Here is an 18770-nt window from a genome sequence, read left to right on the forward strand (position 1 = left end):
CAAGTGTGCATAGTTCCGAATCCTAATAGTCAAAGTGCTGCTGTTTTAGGAAGATCATTTTCGATAACGAAGAGCGGCCTCTGCGTCAGTGTCTTGTTGAATACCCTTGATATACCGATCACGATACAGAGAGGGAGGAAACTGGGATATGCTTTACCGGTTAAAACTCGATATGAAACAATTGAGAACTCAAAACAAAATGAAGTTGTTGATTGCCCCAATCACAGGGACAAAATTTGTATCTTGAGACGATTGCAGAAAATAAAAGATTCTTCAGGTCTTATTAAATCACTTAAGTCAGAAACGGATGATGGTCTTTCGAGCTGTTCGAACTTTCCAGAGCGACCCACACTAGATGAAATGCAAAATGAAAAACCGGTCCTGCCGGAGATTGAACATTTGAGGGGCAAACTGAAAGATGAACAGCTCGAAGCCATCAAGGACGTACTAGAGCGGAACGAGGAAGTTTTGTCGAGGCATAAGGCGGATATCGGGTGTTGTAATTTCGTTGAGCATGAAATAGAACTTGAGGAAAACGCGGTACCACACAGGGAGGGGGCGAGGCGCATGACCCCACACAAATCGGACGCGTGTAGAAAAGAGATCGAGACGTTACTAGAGTATGACATGATAGAACCATCCAAGTCACCGTGGGCGTGTAGAGTAGTGATGGCCAAAAAGAAAGGCGACCAGTTGAGGTTTTGTTGTGACTTTCGATACCTGAACTCCGTCACGGTGAAGGATGCCTTTCCCATACCTAGGATTGATGAGAGCCTCTCGAAGTTAGGTGATGCAAAATTTTTTACGACTCTTGATTTAGGCTCGACCTTTTGGCAAGTACCACTGAGGAAGCAGGACAGGGACAAGACAGGGTTTGCCTGCGAGTTGGGTCTGTTTCAATGGAAACGGATGCCGTTTGGACTTTGCAATGCCACAGCCACGTTTCAGCGGTTGATGGCACACGCGCTGATAGGCGTAACGAAGAAGTATGGCAACCTGGTAATGTGCTACGTGGATGACGTGGTAATAGCGACGCCAACACTGGAAGACCACATTGAGAGACTAGACGAAGTGTTTGCATGCATGAAGAGGTCGGGGCTAAAATGCAAACCATCAAAGTGCGAGATACTCAAGGACTCAATAAAATACTTGGGCAGGATGGTAGACAAGCACGGCATCAGACCTGATACGGACGCCGTGGAAGCAGTCCTGACCTGGAAATCACCGAAGACAGAGCACCAGTTGATGAGCTTCCTGGGTTTCGCTAACTATTATAGAGAGTTCATCAAAGGCTATGCAGACAAGGTATACCCGATGCAACAATTAATGAGACACAAGGGCAAGAAGTTCACGTGGAACAACGCAGCAGAAGAGTCATTCCAGAGGATAAAGAAAGAGCTATGTGAGGCACCAGTACTGGGTATGCCGACTGAGAAAGGGATGTACGTGCTGGACACGGATGCGTCGGTAGTCGCGATTTCTGGGATCCTCCACCAAGAACAAGAATGGAATGGGAAGACAGTCTTGAGACCAATAGCGTACGGGAGCAAAGTCCTGAGTGACACGGAAATGAAGTACGGAGCACCGAAAGCTGAGATGTTCGCGGTGGTTACCTTTGTCGAGAAATACAGGGCATACCTGGGCAGTGAGCCATTCAAGTTGCGAGTCGACAACAGAGCACTGAGCTGGCTGAAAACGTACTCAATGGACCAAAGTTACATTGGGAGGTGGATAGTTCGCCTGGACGGATACAACATGATAATTGAGCATAGAACGCGAGATAAACATCAGAATGCCGACAGCTTGAGTAAGAAGACGGAGTTCTATGAGAGACAAGAGCAAAGAGAAGCAGACAGACCTGAAATCAAAGATGGCTTCTCATTCATGGACAAGGAAACGTACGACAGTCTTCCACTCACGAGATGGCTGGACAAGTCAGGCAAACCGATAGAAGATCATCCTGAATTGCCTAAAGAGCCTCCAGAGAAGACCATCTTGAGGAAGAGCAAGAGGATTCCGATTCAGATTATACTCAAGTCGAAGATCGTGAAGGAGACGCTCAAGGCAAAAGGCTATGATCTCAACCAGGTGGAAGCAGGAACTGCACAGATAGATGATGACTTAATGAGGTTGCTCGAGAAACTATCAGATGATAAGCCCGTGATCCAGGAGAAGGGTCAAGAGAAACCGGAATTCACTATACTTCGGAGAAAAGAGACAGTGAACGATACTGACTCATCAAGAGGAAGCGTCAATGACAGCAAAGATGTCGTGCGGTCACTAGTTGACAAAATCCCCGAAGACATTCTGGAGCAGACCAAGGTTAGGAAAAAGAAAGTGACGTTCAAGGAAGATACTGAACACCTGGGACTAGGTCAAGAGTCTGGGGAGTGTTCCAGGTTCACGGAAGAAGGAACCGGAGAAGGAAAACTGTCCGGGGAGCGTGAAGGATGGGATGAAGACTCGGATGAGTGCAGCGAAAACCAAGACAGTCTGTGCATGATACTGGCGGAAGAGAAGACAAGGCACCACGACAGGGAGTTACAGACGGATCCATCTTCAGGAACATACAACATGGACATACAGGAGATGCGAGGTGGTGAGGAACTTGAGAAAATTGCGGTCGCAAGGAAACCATTCAGGGAACTATCATGCAACTCAAACATCAGAACGAATCTGGTGCCAGAAGATGATATGAAAATCGTGAAAAGGATGATATGCGTGAAACTGAGTGATGACATCCACAACCCTGGTGAGATGAATGGACAGATCATGGCGCTAAAGGAGCATGTCAAGGCAAGATATAGGCTGTCAGACCTAATAAGAGCCCAGAAGAATGACAAAATGACAAATAACCTCTCCAAATGGATCCAGTCGGGGGTCAAGGAGAAGGGGGAACTTGAGGAAGACAGCTACAAGATCTTGAGCCAGTTCTACAAAGAAAAGAAAGACTTACTTTATCACACAGCTGATGGAGTGGTAGCGTGCAAGAGGAGAGATGAGGAAAAGATATTACACAAACACAACCTCATCATACTACCACAATTGTACCAGACAGAGGTGCTTTTCAGATCACACGACCAGATGGGTCACCAGGGGATAGACAAAGTACAACAAAGGATACTTCACAGATTTGATTGGCCAGGAATGAGAAAAGCTTGCGAGAGATGGGTGAATGCCTGCCTGGCATGTCTCCAGGTAAAAGAGCCAAGGAAGATGAAGTTTCCCCTCAAGTCCGTTGAGAGCTTGGAGTTCAATGAAGTGGTGCAGTTAGACCATCAAAAAATCTGCATGACAGAGTCGGGATACAACCAGATGCTGGTTATAATAGATCACTTCACAAAGTTGGCGGAAGCGGTTCCGTGCCAGACAGCCTCGGCCGAAGAGACATGTGATCATCTGATAACGCATTGGATATCGCGGTATGGTTGTCCAATTACTTTCCAGTCGGACAACGGCAAAGCTTTTGTGGGGGACTTGACAAAAGAATTGATGAAGAGATCGCACATTGCTCAAGCACACTCGACGACCTATCATCCGCAGACCAATGGGTTGGTAGAGAGACAAAACAGGACACTGGTCAACATGTTAAGGGTGTACTGCTCAAGATACATGACGGACTGGGACAAATACCTGCCACAGGTAGTAGGAGCCTACAACAGTACACAGCACTCAACTACGGGCATCAGTCTTTTCATGATGTTGACGGGCAGGGAGAGAGCAATGCCTCTGACATTCTTTTACCCGGAATACGAGGGGAAAAGGACGTCGCCTCAGGCATACGTGAAAGAAGCGATCAAAAGACAACAGGAGTTGAACGAGCTATGCAGGAGGAACACGGCGCAAGCGCAAATGAGGCAACGCAGGAAATACGACGAAAAAATATTAAGAGCAAAGCCATATGAAGTGGGCCAATACGTGTGGGTCTTCCAAAATGTAATACCGCCCAAGGGAACAAAGAAACTACTCAAGAAGTGGAGGGGACCATTCATGATAACGGAGGTTCATCAACAAGGACGGTTCTATCGCTTGAGTACTGGGCGAGCGGCACATTATGAAAATCTGAAGCCTCACGTCCCGTCCCCAGAGGATTGGTGCATACCGAAGGACATGGAGGGTCTTGAGTACCTGGTGGTAGAGCCAGCGTGTGAAGTGAATGAGAAAGGTACTCGAGAGAAAAATGATGGTAATGAGAACTTGAGTTTGGACGACAATGAAAAGATAGGAGTGGGGTCTGATGCAGGATCATTTGTAGAAGAAGACTGGAACGACCCGGAGCAAGACGAGGTGCCGAAGTGGATGGAGCCGGATCGACCAACACCACCGGAAACCAGGGCTGGAAATCGTAAACTCACCGGCATGAGGTACAACAGGTACGGGGATGACTTCTTGATCGATAGGATACAGCCAGACAATTTGGGCGAGGAATTACTGAAGGCAGGCGAACTGGAAGCCGGAGAGGAATGGCAGGTCATTGATGATGGTGGTCATTATCCGCAGGATGATTACTCGACGCCAGAAGTAGAAACGGATCTCGAACAGAGTGAGATAGAGAGGAGGGAGAACACGAACTTGAGGATTCTAGAGTGGATGCGTGATGTCAAAGACGAGAGCCGCGAAGGACAAAGCATTCAGCAAGTCGATGTATCAGCAGCAAATTACATGAAGACAGAGGACCCTCTTTTCGGATGGACGGCAACAGACAGGCCACTGGACATTCCTCAGGACAATTCAGACCCGACAACATCGACGGGGACGTCGATAAATATTTTTGTCCGGGGAGTGGGGGTAGGACTTACCCACACCAAAAATTTGATGATAAAGAAGCTCAAGGAAGTGAGAGAAACGAGCGAATTGGGACTGGAGGAAGAAGAGCCAGAGCCTACTATAGGTCGGAATTTCAAAACGAAATTCGAAATACCCAATGAATACTCGGAGAACATCATGATAACGGATAGCGACTTCATCCTGTCAAACAGGACCAGCGCGATCTGCATCACGGCGGACATGAGTTTCAAATCAAGATTGGAAGCTGACTTCAAAAGAGAGTACCAGAATGTAGAGTTTCTGTTCAGACAGAGACCAGGACTGGGAGGGATGGCAGCGCTTCCACCGTCAGTGGCACAAGTCCCGGGCAAATATCTGTGCTTCCTAGTAACGAGGGTCAATGACAGGAACACAATCGATCCCGAACACGTGATATTGGCACTAACAATATTACGAGACTTCATGATTGAAAGAGGGATAACAGAGGTCTCAATGCCGATGTATGACCCAAACAGGGGCAAACTGAGCCCGAGGGAATTGTACGGTATCCTACATGTGGTCTTTGCAGAAACTGAGATAATGGTGTATCTTCATAAGAAGTACTACTTGAGCATCGCCTGAGTCGGGTACATGGGGGTATCGAGTCGGGTGTGAGGGAGGAGTCTTGAGTTAGGTACTGGGGTGCGGCGCAGGTAAAGGGATCTTAAGATATGATTGGCATGACAATTGAATTTTAAAAAAGAGTTAACGGTGCTAAAACATAAAATGAATCTGCATGCTTTTAAGGAAATTCCAATTGAATTGTTTTAAGTGATATGAGAATGATAAGATTTTAACCATACTGGTAAAAGGGGGGTCCCTAGGTTAGGAACATGACATGTCAGGTTTCAATATGCTTTCTGTTTTCAGATCAAGTTTGAAAAACAAAGTTGAAAGTCCAACTATACTCAAGCGAGAAACAGAGAGAGAAACCTTGATCGAACTCGCAATAATCGGCACTTACAGCAAGTATTTGCAAGGGAACATTTCGAGAAAATTCTTGAGTTGGTTAATACTTGAGTCGGTAAGGTAATTCTTGAGCCGGTAAGGTAATTCTTGAGCTGGTTAACACATACCTGTATACATCCCGAAGTCACAGAGAATGGCAGACAGATTCTGGAAATCCATGCCCGCGGCCCTGAAGAAGCCTACTCTTGATGAGCTGTACAGACGCCTGAGGGACCTGGATTATACCCAAATAGACGAGAGAATGGCGATAATGCTGAATGCCATCCTCCAGTTGGAAGACCAGGGTGAATGCAGGGAGTCTGCGACGGAGGCTGTCTTGATGATCGGCTACACCACCGAGGGAATATCGAACCAAGAACAGACCAGATGGTTGTCTTGGAATGTGGATGGAGGAGTAAGGGGTTTTGACTTGGCAAGGAATACTGGCCTGAATAACAATACCGAATATGGCGCAGGGGAATTCCCACTATCGACTAGGCCAACAGTAAGATCCACAAGCCAGAGCTCGAGTAGGGTGCCATCGATGTCACGAACGCAACAGACAACCGAGGCATATCCGGATCTAGGTGTTCTAAAGAAAGAGCTCGAGAAGACGCAGAAGGAAAGGAATAAGGCGAACCTCGATCGGGATCAGGCAAAGCTGGATCGGGAGAAGGTTCAGCTGGAAAGGGACCAGGCGGTCAACGAGCGAGACCAGGCTCTGAGGTTGCTTGAGATGCAAAAAGCTGAACATCAACAGGAGCTAAGGGTGCGGGAGAACGCCGCAAATCGTGATCAACTGAGGTCGGAGTTGGACAGAATAGAACAACGACAACGCGAGCTTGATGCACAGAAGGGAGCCAGGCCGAAGGAGCGAGTGGTCACCAGCTCGAGGCCAGAGTCACGTATGGAGGTGGATGAAGCCCCCAGAGCAAGAACACGGTTCAACCTTGACCGCGAGGCCCGAGAACACATGAGTGAAGGGTTGGAAGTCTGGATACCGAATGACGCAACGTCTTCCTTGCGTAGCCTAGAGACGCAACCCATACGCCCACTGATGGATGTGGAGCTGCCGGGATATACCCCAACCTCGACCTCGAGTGACAGTCAGGTGAGCGGCGGCTCATCGCGTCTGAAAGAACTGGGCGAGAGATTGCGACAAAAGAGTCGTGAGAGTTCGGCAAGACCGGAGCTTCCCCCGACGTGGAGGGAACAGCCGGTTAGGAGTGTCGTGATCTCGAGTTATAAGAAGAATACAGAGGGGAGGTACCACAGGCACAATCGGCTGGACTGGAGTGCGGAGCAGAAAGCTAGGAGAGACTGCTTTCATGATGCGGCCTGGGTGCAGTACTTGGCGCCACCCCGGGTACCAGAAGGTGCGGTTCACCTAATCGTAGGGGACAGCCTGGTGCGGGTGTTGACCCGGATCCGATCGCACTGGCAGACAGGAATCTTGAGTTTCGCTGGAGCTGCCACGCCACAGATGTTGGCAACGCTTGACATGCTGGGGATGACCAAAGTATACACGGTGACCCTGATGGTCGGGACCAACGATGTATCAAGGGGAGAAGCGAGGAAAATAACAAGGCTGCACGATACGGTGAGCTGCCTTCTTGAGGAACTGAGGATTCAGATGGACCCCATCCTGTTGACGGTATGTACTGTCCCCTACAACATGATATTTGATCAGCACGCCTTGGAGATGAACGAGAAGGTGCGGAACCTAAACAAGGTGATACGAGACATCCACCGGAAGAGTGTGCTCCCTGTCAGACTGTTGGACGTGGCAGAGCGCATGGAGAAAGAGGGATTCCCTGAAGACACCTCCAATGATGGAATCCATTACGATAGACCAAGGGGAGCAGAGTGGCTAAACGACGTCTTCCAAGAACACATAAACGCGCTAGAGGCGGATCTGCTAGAGACAGCCCAATTCACATTGGGACCACCTCCGAACCCACCATTCCTTGCCTCAAGGGCCTTGTCTGGTCGCTTGGGACCGAGAGTTGACACTAGAGACAGTTCAAGGAGCAGCCAGACCAGATTGCAGAGTGCCACGCCGATGGAGTCTGAGGAGGTGACGTCATCAACACCTCCAGGCTCGGCGATATCCTCAGTGGTAGTGGCAGAGAGCAAACGGGAAAAGAGGTCTATGGAGACCGCTCGCTTGAGATATCCTGAGAAGGTGAAAGGGCTGGACCTGGAGGGTTTGGAATGCAGGCGAGAATTGGCGGAGACCCTGGGGATTGAACGAGTGTCGCACGAGGATTTAAACAGGCATCACTGCGTGGACTGGTTGAAAGCTCATGAGGCGCACTTCTCGAGAACGAAATTGATGGAGACCGCGGATCTGACTGGAATTCCCACAAAAGCGATCATGGGACCCATCAATTACAGACCTCTCAAGCTGTTGGGGAGTCCTGGACCCATAGCAGAACCTCCCAAACACCGAACGAGCATCGCCAGGATCAGGTTGGCGACCCCGGCACAGTTGAAGGTGGTAGACAAGCTGCTCAATCCGGGGGGAACGGGATTGCCAGATGCCGCTTACGAAGGCTCGAAATTGGCGGAAGATCCCAGGTACGGGAAGCCCTGTGGGAGTACCCAGCTGGCCAAGACCCTGGCAGTTTATGATAGAGCAGATCCAGCTGCTGCGAGAGTAGTCATTGTGGCGGGATCAGACTTCGAAGGAACGTCTCCCAAGTTGTTCTGGCCGGAGACTCTGATATACTCTTTGCCAGGAGCTGAATTAAATCAGATGTTAACTCTGGTGGTGGCAATAAAGTCGGAGATGCCCTGTGAACCTGAGCTGCTATTGTTTGCAGGAATGAATGATCACCTGCACGCGATGGGACTTCTTGAGCAACTAAAGGGCGATGAAATTCCGACATCGAGGAAGATATGGGAAGCCATTCAGGCATTGTTTGCGGCGATGAATGAAGTGCAAGAGAGTGTTGTCTCGAGATTTGGGTCCAAGACGAAGGTGGTGTTTACCACATCCCCTGGATACGCGAGTATGCCACCCGCCCTACAGTTCGTGTACGCGGTCTTGATCCTGATAGCAGAAGGGAATGAATGGCGGATTCTAATGGCAGCCCCCAATCGGGAGTTGGAGCCATCGAACCTGAAGCTTCGCAAGTCAGAATTGGCGGCGGCATGGGCGGACATATCTCATGCACTGAGGGGCTTTTATGGACTAGCCGACATCCTGATCGTATTAGACGAGGTGCTCTTGCTAGAGATATCGAACTTTGCCAGGCAACTCAAGTTCAGCCCAGTCATCGGGGACGATCACCCGGCAATAAGCAAATTAACGGCCAGCTTGTGGTTTCGGAGTATGGATGTGAAGATCACAAACTCCACCAGCAAGTCTAGAGGTCCCAGTAACGAGAGAAGAAATGTGGCCGAGACGGAAAAGCAATTGGAATCGATGAAATATCGCTTGACTCAAGAGAATGGCTGGTGGCCATTTTTGACACCAAGGCTGGAGAACGCCACGAACAAGACGAGGGAGGAAGCACCACCCCTCGTGAAACAAGTCTGGAGTTTTCTGGAGAAACAACTGGAGCTGGCCGAAACAAGAGACATGACGGTGGCTAGATTTGTCTCGGCCGCCAATGAAGTGACGATTGGAGGGTTCTGGAGAGAGCACGCCAAAGGCGAATTGAAGACTAGGAGGGATTACGAGATTCTCAAGTTCTTGAGTCCTTGCTGGGAGAAGGAATTCTTGGCAGGAATATTCGGTACCACGGCGACCATCTTTGGAGCCTTCGTGCAGGAGATACTGGGCATGCCCATCAGCCTGCTCTTGGCCCTGTATTTGGTCTACCCCAGATACTTGTTCAACATGGGCCCAGCATACATGTTTAGTCGAGGAGTGGAGACACTTCGAGTTGATGGGTACCTGGCACTAGTACTCTTGACCCATGGGGAATTGGTGTCGTTTCATCGATTAATGGAATATGGAGAGCCTCTGTCTATGGGGAGAGTCCACACGAGCATTGAAACCAGCTCCTACAAGTGTGCCGCAGGGTTGAAGACGTTGCTAGTACAATACCTCATGATGCAAAATCGGCACATGACGGGTGAAGATGACGGGAGAAGAAGGGGATGACGGCACATGACGGGAGAAGAAGGCGAACAGAGGGATGCCTCTGTTGACGGACCTATGCCTGGCAATGAGGTCGGACCCAATGGGGATAATCCGGGGTCTAGAGGAGGTGGTGACCTGCATTTATGGTCCAGCAGTGACGTACGCGTTCCCAGATCCCCTGGTGACAACGTATCGTCACTCGGTGACGCACTTGAGTCTCATCAGTATACTGGATGGGACGGCGCTAAATTGGTGTCAACAAGAGGTGCTCAGAGCGCGTATGAGCAACACGGTACTCTTTGGAAAAGTGAAAGATGCCGAGCTGATAGTGTGCAACTTCAGGGGACAAATGCAATGTAGAATGGGAGGCAAGCGAGAGGGCCCCATTGAAATGTATCCCAAGTTTTGGAACTTGAACCCATTGACGGCCGACGGAAGAGAAGTCTTGAGGATCCCCGCCTGGAAGGAGTGCTTTGCACTAGTTAAGAGGGAGCTGGAGGCCATAATGGAGAAAGAAATCCTCCCAGCCACCATGCCTGAGTTCCCGATAGTCAGGAGGATGACCTTGGGAATGAACAGTCCCTTGGTAGTTCCCTCCATAATGGCGAAGATGACGACGGAGGAAATACAGAAGCATTTCACGGATGGCTGGGACCCCCTGTTCATCGGCTACACGGCGGCGGTCTACTTCCATACCAGCGAGACGAAGGTAAATTCGTGGACGACGCAAGCGAAAAAGAGTAGAGGTTCGCAGCCCCCCGGATATGAGGTGCGGAAGGTCTTGAGAACTCTAGAGAAGGAGGGACTTGAGAACATGCTACCCATATGGGATGATGGCAGGATGATCGTGATGGAGGGGCACGTCGCATTGGTGGACGACATGAAATTTGCCACGAGAAAATATAAGGCACCCTATGGCTTGGAACAGGTGGAAATCAGACAGGAGGGAACAGAACTAGATGCAGCAGGTCAACTGCATGTAGCACTGACGGAATACAAAAAGCTGGATCCTACGACACCATCACCACTGTCAGTGGACACGCCTGGAGACAAGAGGAGTGGACCCGTCGAGGACCGATTTAAGAAAATTCTCGAGAGAAGGAGACATGAGTCAGAAGAAGAGAGTATGGATGAAACTCTCAGTGAAGCCGGTGAAGACATGGAAGTGGGGAATACGCCTGAACCAGGGCCATCAGGGGAGGAGCTCACCACTCAAGAGCTGTTGAAAGACTTGAGCGAGGAGAATTGGGCAGATACTGCCACCCCACCCCTGAATCCGTCCCCCCGGAAGAATCTGGAATTGCCATTGGCAAGTGAGACCTTCAATATGGGGATGATACTCTTGAGCTCGGAGGAAAGGGAAAAGAACACTTTCGAAGGGAACAGGGACATATTCCTGGGATCCCTGAAGGACGATGCTTGGCAGGAGTTCTTGGAAGAATTCAATCAAGAAGTGGGCAGCGAGACGACGCTGGACAAATTCAAGGAGGAACTGTGGGACACAGTCGTAAGATTTGGAGAACCGCTTCTGATAGGAACGGGCCTGGATGAGAAGGCGAGAAAAGAGCTACTGAGCAAGCTGGTAGAGCTGAGGAATTCACGATCGAAGACTAGAGAAGAAAAATGTGAGGACAGCTCTACTCGGAGACAAAAAACTGTAGATAAAATGGTTGATGATATAAAAAGGGATAAGGTTGGGACTAGTAATATGATTAAAAGTACTAATATCCTTAAGGCTCGAGCAGGGGGGAGGCAAGAGTTGGAAGGGGTGGATGGAGAGGTCGAATCAGTGATGGTAGCCACAACACCCTCAAGTAGAGATGTGAAGACTCGCAAGAGGAAGAGAGAAGTGGAAGGATTGGGTAGTCCTTCAGTGGATGCTGTTTCGGAAGGAAACTTGAGAGAGACGGCGCCCATGATTTTGGCTCGATGCAAGACGGCGGCATACAAGAGCAGCTCGGAGCTCAGAAGACCACTTGAAGTAGAGAGGGAAATAGAGGTTTCCACCAGTTCGACATCGGAGGAAGACTTCAAGCCTCAGAAGATAAACGTGAAGAGAGGTTCAACGAACGGACAGACATGGGAAGTAGATGTCGGCAAAGAATGGATCTCGAAGGCACACCAGGCCACGGGCAAGCGAGTGACAAGTGATCCATTGGAGAGGAACAAGACGAGGAACACCTCCCGGACGTGGTGGGTGGCCCTTGAAACATTGAAAGAAATGGAGGACTGCTGGAAGAAGTTGGACAGTGGAGTAGCTCGCAAGCGACGCAATTGGGCCACCCAGCAAAAGGCCGAGGTTAGTAGAATAGAAATGGCAAATCATCTGAAGAGGTCCTGGCAGAGTTTGTTGAAGGATCATTTTGAAGAATCAATGAGGACACCCTCATCAGCACCACCATTAATGGCGAATCCCTTCGTTAGAACTGCAGGACAATTAATGTTCACTTGGAGTCTGGTGGGGATAGAGTTGGAAACGCTGACCTCGTATGACAGGCTGAAGTTGGGAAGCAAGAAGCTAGATGTGTATCAGGCACTGATGCAACACGTAGCCAGGGATAATTCAGGCTTGAGCCTGGCTAGAAGAAAGGATGCCACGTGTTTCTTGAGATGGATAATGTCGATGATGTCTGATAGCACCATCCTAGCATGCCAACAGAGAGCAAGCGTAAGCAAAACCATGGAAAAAAGAGTCTCAACGGTCATCTTGAACGTGTATCAGAGCACAGGAATAGAAAAGGAAGAGGGTTCCAGACTATCCCTAGAGAACCATAGGAAGCTAGACGAGGTACGGAGGTTTTATAATAAGAAGTTCGAAGAAGAACATGATGTTCACCGTAACCTGGCCTCGTCAAAGCAGTACTCGAGGCTCAGCGAGAAGGGGGAATACCAATATGTGTCTGGAGTGATGGGAATGGCCTACAACCCCTTCTTAGACTCGGAAGCTGGAGGCGCCCACAGGAACCATGAGGTAGCGGAGCTACTGAAGTTTTGGACAGAAAGAATAATGGGAATAGACGCGGTGGAAAAAGAGGGGCCGAGCCTGGGTCTGATTCTTGAGAAAACACCAGAGGTGGTGAGCATACCGCGTTCAAACAAGAGAGTTGAAGTGAACATGGGCGATGGAAATGGCTTATTAACCACGAACTTGGGAGTGGTATGGAAGCTATTAAGACCCTCCTGGTGTCCACATCCCCACGCGAGTCTGATCGAGGAAACCACCGAGCGAGTGAGGTTAGCAACAACGGAAGATGAAGATCTGGCAAAGTTGAGTGTGCTGCATAAGCTAATTTCACCTCAGATGCAAGAGTCAGGCGAAAAGACGAGTAATCCCGGGTCAGCAAAGAAATTGGAGCCGGGTAGCTGTCTGGATTCGACGTGTGGAAACGGAGAGCACACCTGCGATGGACGGTCATGCGTTAGAATACTGTCATTTCAAAAAGAAGACCTGGTCACTTGGTTCGAAGACATAACAGAAAGGGAGAAAAGTGAAGTGCAAATAGTAGCGGAGTGTTACGCGAGAACCACGGTGAATATAGCGACAGCTCTCGGATTCTTCTCGAGAATGTGTAGTCTGCAGTCACTGGAAAGACTAGAATCTGAACATCATTTAGTGACGGCGTTGAGCGTAGAATCATGGCCCGGGGTGTTGCAGGTGACTCAAAAACACATCCGGAGCTGGAAGGTTGGTCTCGAGGCGGAAATGGGATTTCCCATGAGCGAAGCTTCTGGCTTGCCATTGAACGCGAAATCGCTGATAGGGTCAATGATGGCCAACTTGTGTGGAAGTCACTACCCACTGCACATGGTGATGGTGGAAGCATCCAGCCAGAGAGTACTGGTGGACAAGGCCTTCTCAGTGCCCAAGTGCGTGAGGTTGGCTCGGATATCGCATCACTCGCACAAGTTGTTGAGAAAAATCAGAGGGACAGTACCAAAAGAATTGAGAGATGACTTGAGTGAAATCTGGGGAGAAGAACTTTTGAAGTTGGAGAGAGAGAACACAAGCGATCACGAGAGACCAAACGTGATCGGAAAACCTGTGGGAAGTGCTCCAAACCTGGAAGATAACGACACGATACATGAGAAAATGATGGAGCTTGAGCCTCTCTTGGAAGCCTCGGGGGAGCGTAACCTCAGGAGCATTGAGATCACCCATGGAGAATGCCCATGCCACTGTTTGGCGCAAACGGTGTGGTATCCAGATCACAAGAACCTTTGCCTGGTATGGGATATGGAAGAAATCCGGTCGATCGGACTACCGGATCACCGACAGAAGGTGACGATCTTGGTAGTGAGTACGATGTTGGCTCTGAGATGGATAGAAGAGAATATAACGAAGTATCGGGAAGCGGGGACGCCAACGGCTGAGTCAATATACGCGATAGACTACAGTAGGAGACTCGAGTTGTTTGAGACTGCGTGCAAGGTATTCGCCATACCAACGGAAGTCAGACATGTCTGGAGCCGTTTGAGGTACTTCCCATGGTTTCGGGCGACGCTGACGTCCTGGTTGTACATGACAACGAAAGATCACATGAGAAAACATCAAAAGGAGTATCGACAGTTCCAGGCCGAGATTGGGCCGGAAGCTTTCAAGAGACCCCTGTTAACCCATCGTAATGCAATCACGACAGGATGGAAGCGAGTGGGTAAAATGTCTAGAGACAATACCAAGGCGAGGGAATCGATACTAGAGGAGGACCTGGCGAAGAACGTGAGCTTGAGCCTGCACAACTCCTTTTGTTTGAACCGGGAATCTAGGGTGAAGGCACTACCCAACCAAGCAAAGAGGTTGCAAGAGCAAAGAGAATGGATGCGATCCTACGAGCAGCTGAAGGCTTGGGAGGAGATTGTGATTAGCTCCGATGATGAAGAGGAACTGTTGAGACAGTTTGCCGTATCTAGTACTTCAGGGTGCAGTACCTCCAAGGCGAAGAGTGCGAGATGAGCAGGTGGCTCGAATGGATCTTGAGTCTTGAGAGGGAAAGGGGGCTTGAGCGTGGATCCGGGTGAAACCTGGGTTCACGAAAAAGAAATTTTAACAAAACAAGATATTGTTATTAATATGCTATATCTAATATATAAACGAAAATGCTGCATGACAATTTCCTAATTGAATGGGACAAAAGAAATTTTAAATTGGCTTGAAAAGCGAGAATTCAAGGGTGCAGGTGTGTGCAGATTTTGATTGCTGTTTAGCGATAGTGTGAAAATTTTACATGGCTGTGAATTTTGGGGTGTAGATAAGCTTAAGTCTGCTGCAAACTTCTGTAAATGACCACTGGCACTGTATCTTGAGTAACACTCGGTTTTCTGGGACTCACTGGCAGAAGACAGCACGCGATGAGGACATCGATCTCGAGTCCGGGGAGTATGTGCCAGACGGTCATATTTGGGAGTTTGACCTTGAGAGAAGCAAAAAGCACTTAATTTTGGAGTGAAATTTAATTTTTCAAAATTTCGAATGGAACCTGTCATGCACGATTTTCTCGCGATAACTGAAAATCAGAAAAGAGAAGTCAGAACGATCGAGTGACAATCGCGGGAAAGTTGCTAGAAAAATCAGTGGGAAATTGCTATTCGCAATTTCAGTAGCAATAATAATCGAGAGTAGAGCTGTCCCATCTAAAACAGAGACGAGCGCATTCCCACGAACTGGATTGTTGTGATTGGAGTATTATTCTAAACTGGACTAGAGTGAACCTTCGGTGGAAAGGTGGACAGCTAGAGTGTCCCAATGGTTCACGAGAACTTACAGTCTAGAGTGAAAACTTGTTCTTGTTATTAAAACTGACTAACATTAAACTCATTTTAGTTACTTTATTGATTCTTGAGTTGCTCACCGACTTATTTACTTCCTGGTTCTTGAGCGTGCTACAATGTGAGTACTAATTTAAATTTCTAGAGTGTGTTTTATAATTGTTATGTTGAGGTAAGGCGAGTTTTAGGTTGATCCATCTGAAATGGATCGAAGTTCCACTGTCTGATAAAAAGTAACTTAACGGATTGTTACAACCCGGTTTTTAACGGCGTTCATGTATTTTGGGTATCTAGAGACCTAAGTATGGGGACGTTTCTAATTCTAGAGTGGGGGGATATTTTAGTAGTAGCCTTTAAGCTGTAACGGGTCGTAGTCTCATGTCACAAGCGAACCGAATTGGCTCCGACTGATTTGAGGTACAAAAACACAAGAGATAGTGTCCCTGACTCTTGAGCCAATGGTTATAGGGCCTATTTTTCTTAAGCCTCATGTGTGACTGCAGTAGACGAATGTTACAATCTGAAACGGATCAAAGTTCCACTGTCTAATAAAAGATAACTGTGCGGATTGTTCCGACTCTGTTTTCAACGGCGTTCGTGTATTTTGGGTATTTTGAGACCTAAGTATGGGGACGTTCTTATTTTTTTGAGTGGGGGGTATTTTCTTATGGGCCTATAAGCTGTAACGGGTTTTTAGTCACATGTCGCGAGCGAACAGAAGTGGCTCCGACTGATTTGAGTTACAAAAACACAAGAGATAGTGCCCCTGACTATTGAGCCAATAGTTATAGGGCCTATTTTTTTTGAACCTCATGTGTGACCGAAGTAGGCGACTGTTACATAATGTTTTTTTGGCGCTCCTGGGTGTTTTTAAGACATCATGACTACGGAGGCGAACCCACTTGACGCAGCTCCGGGCCATATGCCCATTCTAGAGTACCGGTGGTACGGTTCAGCGGGAACGTGTAAACCTTCCGGTTGTACCTTGATAGCTTTTTAAGAAAACTCGAGAAAACTTCCTGGTACGCTCTCCGAACGAGGCTTAGCTGAACGAGTAAGGGGGGGGGGTAACTAGGGGGACACAAAAACAAGCAAAAGACAAAAAGCGAAACAAAAACCGAAAAAGAACAGAAAAAGGAAAAAAAAACTATAAAACAAAAAATGACAGTGACTTTGACACCTAATTAGTTGGATCAAAATTTTATATTAATCAAATAGTATACCCATACTGTTTTTTATAAGACCCATCGTTTCAATCATTTCAGCAATCTGAAAATGTGCCCGAGTGTGGGGCGTTGTGAAGGGTTTTCAGATAGCTTGCAACTTAGCTAGACCATTAGGAGACGCGACTGGAACAGGTGACCGGTCGAGTGGGAAAGTGGTTCACAGGGACTTAGCTGGACCATTAGGAGACTTGACTGGAACAGGTGACCAGTCGAGTGGGAAAGTGGTTCACAGGGACTTAGCTGGATCATTAGGAGACTTGACTGGAACAGGTGACCAGCCAAGTGGGAAAGTGGTGCTGGTGATCAGGTGCAGGACAAGTCAAGGAAACAAACAGCATGGAATCAGAGCAACAAGAGAGGACGGGGGTGTTCTCAAGTTGGCCAAACGGATATCGTTAAAATCCGCATTACATTATAGGAGATAAGTCTAAAAGTGGATAAGCGGAACCCTACTGTTTTGAGGAACGTTTTTAGTCAAGCAGGCCTGGAAACAGGTTCTACGGTTTTCTCTCGAAAGGTTTAGCACCCGGCGCTTAAGGTAATTTTCGGCTTAAGAGGGGGACTAAAGAGGGGGGATGTTAGAAGGGGGCTGGTTAGATTAGAGGGTGGTGGTTTTGAAGTGTAAAAAGGGTGGACATATTAGAGTAACTAATTGATCGGCATCGTCAATCTAGTTACATTAGATTCTTACATGCGTTGATTATAAGAAGCGGATATCCAAATTTAACATCGAATTAAGGTAGGTACCCTGGTTGGATCGGGAGGGAGGAACAGACATAGACAGTTTTTGTGATACCCCATAAGATCGCTAGCAAGGGGGAGGAGAACGCGTGGCAATCAGGTACCAGACTTTTTTTTTGGTTGTTGTTCAGATAAAGGGTTGACACAAGTCACCTTTGAATTTTAGGTGGGTTTATTTCTTTGCTTTTATCATTATATTTTTTTCTCTGTTCAGATTTTGACGCTTTTGGTAAAAAGGTTTTAATCGGTTTTGGATAAACAGGTGATCACAAGACACCTCGAACAAGTTGGATTTCAACTTGCATCAAAATATTCAAAAGAAATAAAAACAAGGGGGTTGGTAATTCTAACTTTTGGTCAGTAAGGTTGGGTTTTTTGGGAAAATTTTTACTAGAGCTCAAGTGGTGGTACAAGGTACAGTGGTACAAAGCAGTCTTGGGACAGGCAGTCTTGGGACAGGCAGTCTTGGGACAGGCAATCTTGGGACAGGCAGTCTTGGGACAGGCAGTCTTGGGACAGGCAGTCTTGGGACAGGCAGTCTTGGGACAGGCAGTCTTGGGACAGGCAGTCTTGGGACAGGCAGTCTTGGGACAGGCAGTCTTGGGACAGGCAGTCTTGGGACAGGCAGTCTTGGGACAGGCAGTCTTGGGACAGACAGTAGTCTTGGGACAGGCAGTCGTGGGACAGGCAGTCTTGGGACAAGCAGTCTTGGGACAGGGCAGTCTGGGGACAGCACCAGCAAGTCTTCGGACAGTACATAGAAGTGTCGGGACAGTACCGGAGAGTCTTGGGACGGTACAAAAAAGTGGTGTGTCGGTACTAAAGGGTCTTAAGAGAGGTAGAATTAACTAAATTAAAAGCGATAGGATCAGCCGGAACGTTAAATCACGATATATCCAATTCTGTTGGGATCACGAATAGTAAAGTTTTTATAAATCTTAAAAGGGAATTGGAACGTTGTTTTTTGGTTGTTATGTTGATTATCAGAAATTTTATCCTTGAAATTTTGTAATAAAAATCATGAGACGGAGCAGGGTACCGATAGCTAAAAAAAAAGCTACGGAGTCAAAGACAAAACATAAGTCGTCGCAACGAAAAGTGACAACGGTTGGCCCAATAATAACAAGGAAGAACTTTTCAGTGAGCATGGTCAACACAAGAAGTTCAAAAGAGAACAAGAAAAAAGAGGGCGC

The 18770-nt window shown here is 48.0% G+C and overlaps 1 protein-coding gene across 1 annotated transcript in view; it reads left to right on the forward strand.

Annotated features, from left to right (window-relative positions):
• The first annotated feature begins 279 nt into the window (after positions 1-279).
• LOC134848912 (threonine--tRNA ligase 1, cytoplasmic-like) overlaps positions 280-18770 on the forward strand; it is a 119434-nt gene continuing 100943 nt past the window's right edge. The window contains exon 1 of the mRNA XM_063866468.1: positions 280-289. The gene's annotated coding sequence lies outside the window, so the exon portion shown is untranslated. The remainder of the gene's footprint in view (positions 290-18770) is intronic.

Source organism: Symsagittifera roscoffensis, chromosome 1, assembly GCF_963678635.1.
Source record: "Symsagittifera roscoffensis chromosome 1, txSymRosc1.1, whole genome shotgun sequence".
NCBI classification, from domain to species: domain Eukaryota; kingdom Metazoa; phylum Xenacoelomorpha; order Acoela; family Convolutidae; genus Symsagittifera; species Symsagittifera roscoffensis.